The 6,511-nt window shown below is 29.3% G+C and overlaps 1 protein-coding gene across 1 annotated transcript in view; it reads left to right on the top strand.

Annotated features, from left to right (window-relative positions):
• The window catches only part of LOC102593863 (putative calcium-transporting ATPase 13, plasma membrane-type), a gene marked incomplete at its 3' end in the record, with an annotated part of 12,720 nt that overhangs the window by 571 nt on the left and 5,638 nt on the right, over window positions 1-6,511 (top strand). The window lies entirely within an intron of this gene.

Genomic DNA, 6,511 nt, shown 5'->3' with positions numbered 1-6,511 from the left:
GTGGATTTTACTTCATTTGACCTGGTGATTCAATTTGCATCACTATATTCTTCCAATACTGTTGAATATTAGTTATAATGCAAAGCAATAGTTTTTAAGTATGTTTTAAATACTCCAAAACTCTTTTCATTGTCATCAAATGAGTTTTATTGAGATTACTCGTGAACTGACTCAGCTTACTAATAGCACATGCTATATCTGATCGCGTATACTTTATGATAGATATCATACATCTCAATACTTTAGCATAATCCAATTGTGAGTTGCTTTTGCCTTCATGCTTTTGAAGTGCAAATCTCATATTTATTGGAGTCTTGACAATATTGAAATCCAAATGCTTGAACTTGTCAAGTACATTTTCAATCACATCAGTAACTTTAATGTCTTTCATATCGAAGTTACTTTCTAGCATATGCTTAGTAGCATTTACATCAGAAATGTCTCTTTTGATGATCAACAGGTCATCAACATGAAAAAAAAAACAATGACCTTGTGATTTGGAGTGTCTTTAATGAAAAAACATTTATCACATTCATTAATTGGAGTGTCTTTAATGTAAAAACATTTATCACATTCGTTAATCTTGAATTCATTTGCCAACATACTTTGGTCAAACTTCGCATGTCATTATTTGGGCGCTTGTTTTTAGTCCACAAAGTGACTTAACAAGTTTACAGACTTTCTTTTCTTTACTAGGAACCACAAAGCCCTTGGGTTGTTCCATGTAAATTTATTCCTCCAATTTTTCATTTAAAAAAAATGTTTTCACATCCATTTTGACGAATTTGAAGGTCATATACCGCAACTAGCGCGATTAACATCTGAATTGATGTAATCCTAGTTAGTGGCTATTATGTGTCAAACAAGGCTTTCTTATTGTCTAAAGCCTATAACAACAAGTCTTGCTTTGTATTTTCCAATAGTTTCATCAATTTTCTCTTCCTTTTGTAGATCCACTTTGAACCTATAGGTCTATTTCCTGAAGGAAGATCAACCAACTCTGAACCACTTAGTATTTAGAATACTAACAATAAAGATTCAATCTTTATACAACTTGTTTCTAGTTTAACGATGAAGTTTTATATTCTTCTAATCGTTAACGGAATGAACCTTGAATTCTGATGAAGTTTTTATATTCTTTGCATCAATTTCACATTCAAACAGAGTAGTAAACCAAAAAGGTTTTAATCTCCAGAAACCTCAAATACAACACTGTTTCTAGCTAACGATGAATATTTTATCTTTTTCAAATCATTTAGCCTTAATAATCCTGACGAAGATTTTGTACTCTTCAAGTCAGAATATTCATTCAAACAGAGTATTTAATAGATTGGTGAAGTTTCTATTATTCTTCAAACCAATGCACAATTTGATTTGTTCGTGAAGTTCTTATATTCTTCAAACCAAAGGACTAAAAAAAACTACAGAAGATTTTAGTCTCCAAAAGTCAAACACAATCAAATTTCACATGGAGTAGAAAACTACAAAAGTTTTTTTTTCTCCTCTAAACAGAATACATATTAATATTAATAAAGATATATTCTGAGATCATCACGTAATGATCATCTATCATAACATTTATGAAATAAATTTCATAACTTATAAAGGATAGAAAAAAAAATCAAGGGAAATAAAGATAAATCCTGATTATTACCCCCCTTGAATCACATTCTATTTGTCAGCAATGATTCCATGAAGGTCACTAATTGAATGAATTTGTATATAATGCAGGAGCATATCTGAGATGTCTCCATATATAGGTGCTAATTGCAGTTGCCATTCTTGTTTGGTGTTTATAGGAGGCATACAATGTTGTATTATTCTCATTGTATTTGTTGTATTTTAGTATAAGAGTGATATTAAGCGTGAATAAATATTGATTTGTTTTATTACATTTTAAAAGATCTTTTATAAATCCAAATCCTCGTTTTAGGTTGTTTAAGCTATTAATGTTATCTCCAGTATTTAGATTAGCAAACCAGAAATAATAAAAGATGAAAAGAAAAACACAAAGAACTACCCGAGTCCACAGAACCCATTGTGTGTCCTTAAGAAATTTAATCCCCTCAAGTACCCGAGGTTGCAGATTAATTCCTCCCAAGATAAAACGGATTAACCATTAAAGAAGTAGCGGTACCTCAAACTTCGATAATTTCAACGAACTCAAAATGACAGCAACGAATCACACATACAGACACGATCGATTTTGTTTTGTAAGAAATGTATGCAAAAGAAGGGAAGAATTCGATGCAGAAAAATGAGAGAAAATCTCTCTATTTATAGCCAACAAAGGGTAAAGGTCACAACCCTTTGGAAAGAAGACAACATTTCAGAAAGGTCACAATACTTTGGAAAAGACACAACCTTCAAATGGTCACAACTCTTTAGAAAGGACACAACCTTTCATAAAGGTCACAACCCTTCATTTCCTGTTCACACCTTTAAAACCCAACAATTATAACTCATGCATTTATACATGAAATTTTTTAAAAGATGTTAGATTTGTTGATGTTTTATCAAATTGATGATTGAAATTTATTTTTTATGATATATGAAACTCACGTTTTAAATTTGAGCTTATTTGAAGCTTATTTGTTGAAATCGCAATATTTACACACATATGCCAATATTCAACCCAAGTCACAGACGTTAACAACTTCGCCTCTGGGTCAATGCCCAATAACTCATGCAGATCCAACCATTAATGTCCCAAGTAAAGAGCACAACATAGAACACAAAATGTCAGGTGGGATGCATGTGTCTATTTATTTAATTTACACAAATTTTAGTGTCTATTTATGCACACTCAAATTTAGACGATATAAATACTCCCTCTGTCCCTAATTACTTGTCCACTTTTGAATTGACACACCTATTAAGAAAATAATTAATGACATAGTGAGTTTACTATTTTACCCCTATTGATTATTAAGTGGATGAAAAGTTCTACATTTTTCAAAATAATTAGTCAGTTAATTGAGGGTATAATAGGTAAAAAGAATTTGTCTTTTCTTGATTTGTCAAAATGGACAAGTAATTAGGGACAACTATAAAAAGAAAAATGGACAAGTAATTAAGAACAGAGAAAATATTTGTTAAGGTCAAGTTAAATAATTTACTTCTTAACCAACAACCAACCATCCTATAAGTTTTGTTCCCCTACAAAAGTACACATCTAGAAGTTCTCTTGATGTAGAACAAATAGCAAAATTGCATTTTTAACATTGTCCAGGTCAACCAATGCAATTGCTTGTCATAAATTACACTTCAGATTACCAAATGAAAACTAACTACTCCTATATTCTTTTGTTGTATATAACTTATGAGTGAAACTACTGATAATTAAAATTTCCAGCAAACACACTAGCAACAACTTTTATTTTTTCCATCCACTAGCAAATACTTAAAAGAGATATTTAGAGATAATAATTTTTTTGTTGTAAAAACATTTAGCGGTAATTGAGTTAATGCCATTAGATTCAGAATCACTAAAGTCTTTAGCACATTTATATAGAATCCTGATAACAAATATTCTTATTATATTATTATTGCTAAATAATTATGCAATGTATCGATCGGATACCTATGTATCGGGACATACACGATGTTGCATGACGTATTCGAAACCGAAACGCAATGTATTGGGACGTTGGGATGTATCCAAAACTGGGACGTGATTTATCATGACGTTTTGGAATGTATCCGGATTCCACCAAATTTCAGGAATTGTTGTGATTTGGAAAAAAGTAAGAATATAATGTAATTAGCTCTTAATATTATCAAATTTATGTAAAATTCTCATATTATTATTGTTACTAAATAATTATCATAAATTCTTTATTTGTTATAGCAGCATCCAATAGGTCATGTAATTGTCTACTGAGAAACTATGTTGCATTTGCAAAAGGACTCGACTTTGATGTTGGGTCTTATTCAATATTAAAATCATGTTACTATATGACATACGACCAATTCAAAATAAAAATTGACTGGGGTTGACGATGAGTGTGCCTCGTTTTTCTTATCCACAAGATTTCCAAAGTTTTTTTTATAGAATGTATCAATACTCTTTAATCGTATGGTCTGAAACATGTCAAATGCAAAGTTAGAATTGAAGAATTACAAAAATAAAAAACGACACTACTATTTTTTAAAAGGACTACTAATAGAGGATTTTCCAAATAATGTGTTGTTGTGTCTATCATTTCTCATTTTAATAATAAAACTCGATTGTTTACTTGAACAAAAAATTCATATTGATAGTGAAAGTGTACTATCTTAGAAAATTGTATCGTAAGGTATAAATCCACGTCAAAATTTTCTTTCACATTTTCCTCTATATATTAAGTCTTCATTTTCTTCCCAAAAATCAAACTGCACTCTTAAATACCTAACATTGACAAGGAAAAGTTAATAATATCATTTAGAATTCCCTTTTATTAAACTTCTTGGAAAGACTTATCAAGGAAATTGAGAGATCCTTTGCAACAAACTTCATATATAGGCATATTGAAAAAATAATAATATATAAACTTAAAAATATAATAGTACTCCCTCCGTCCCCTTTTAGTTGTCATAGTTTCTTTTTTAGAATCAAATGATAAGAACTTTGACTAACATTTTAAGATGTATTTTTTTTATCATATTTATACGCAAAAAAATTGCAATTTATAGTACTTTTGTATAGTTTTTTAATATCTAAATTTTTAGTTTAAAATATCAAATTAATGTAATCTAATTCAATTTAAAAATTAGTCAAATTGACTTTCGAAAAGTGCAACATGACAACTAAAAGGGAACGGAAGGAGTACTCTCTTTGTTGCACACTTTTCTTTTTAGTTAGTCCAAAATAAAATGACACATTTGTATATTTAGTACTAAGAATTTAACTTTAAAATGTCTATTATAATCACACAAACATTTATGACTTATTTTAAACCACAAGTTTCAAAAGTCAATTTCTATTTCTTAAATTTTATGTCAAATCAAACAATATCACATAGATTGAGACGGAAATAGTATCAATTATGAGGTAGGCTATCTGACATCATAATAATATTATCATTTGAAATTCAATATCTTACGTAATAATATTATCATTTGAAACTCAATATCTTACCGCCAAAATAATGCATGCTAGGCATGTGTCTTTCAAATGCAGAGGCGAATTCAGATTTAAAGACTCTGGGTGCATTAATAATATCTTAATTTAAGCATTAGCGAATTTTTCAAATTTTTTAATGACGATTAATGGATAATGTCATATTTGATTAGTCATTAATAGCTATTGGATGGTCATGAGTTCAAATCCCACTATTTAGTAATTTTGATGTTATAAATAAACACTTAAGTTTGTAATAAAAAGAGTAAAAAATAGGATGTTGACCGGGATCGAACCCAGGTTGCCTCTACCAGCCGACCAAAGTAATTTTGTGTTTTTTATGGGTGCACTCTTTATTATATTCTATGTTTCTATTAGTTTCTTGAGATATATATGTATATATACATGATTTTTTTCGAAATTAATGGGTGCACGTGCACCCGCCTATACATGTGGGTCTGCCTCTGTTCGTATGTGCATTTTGTACTTAACTATGATAAAGTCTAATATGTATTTTCACTTTACCTTTTAAATACTAAAATTAATTTTTATTAGTTTAATCACCCATTACGGATTAATATTCAAGCAAACTAACTTGAACGGCGAAACAAAAATAAAACATAGAACAACGTAACTATAATGCCACTATATATTAAAGCTCCATAGTGAAATTGGGTAACACATGTATGATCTAATCGTTAATGAAATGGATAGTTAAAGTGCATAAAAATTAATTCATACATCAACTTTATTATAAAAAATGAAAAGAAATTTCGTACTTAACAAGAAAGCGAAAATAATAAAATACTGTCGTTGAAAACTTGAAATAAATTCAAAATTTTCAATATTATATTGTTTGTCATTTAATTTTCTGCCTAACCCCAACTCAGCAGAAAATAAATGGATTAAATTTGCCGTAACATTTATTAATAAAATACGCGGAGACAAATTGTCGACATTAAAAGAAGCTGCATAAGAATGAGATATAATCTTAAGAATATTTCTTTATCATCAACTCAGCAGTTTTTTTTTTATTTTAAAAAAGAATATTTACTATATATCCATGATAAATTGGTCAATTGAAAAGATTATTAAACGTTTAGTCTCCTTAATTTCAATTTTTTTTTAAAAAGAGATGATCGTGATTAGGGGTGGCAAAATGGGTAAATAATATGGGTATCTGTTCATATTACCCATTTTAAATGGGTTGAATATCCAACTCATTTAAAAATGGGTAAAAAAGGAGTAATACCCATATTACCCATTTAAAAATGGATAGTTAAATGGATAAAGTGGGTAAAAGCAAACAAAGAAAAAAGTGATAAAGGTGAGAAAGTCTTTTTTTTTTTTAAAATGAAACTTTTTTTTACATTTAATTTGGGATAGGGGTGGGGATGGTAGGGGGTGGGG

This window comes from Solanum tuberosum, unplaced genomic scaffold (assembly GCF_000226075.1).
Source record: "Solanum tuberosum cultivar DM 1-3 516 R44 unplaced genomic scaffold, SolTub_3.0 scf00384, whole genome shotgun sequence".
Classification (NCBI taxonomy): domain Eukaryota; kingdom Viridiplantae; phylum Streptophyta; class Magnoliopsida; order Solanales; family Solanaceae; genus Solanum; species Solanum tuberosum.
Note: the sequence above shows the minus strand (reverse complement) of the source record. Positions and strands in the feature narration are given on the sequence as shown.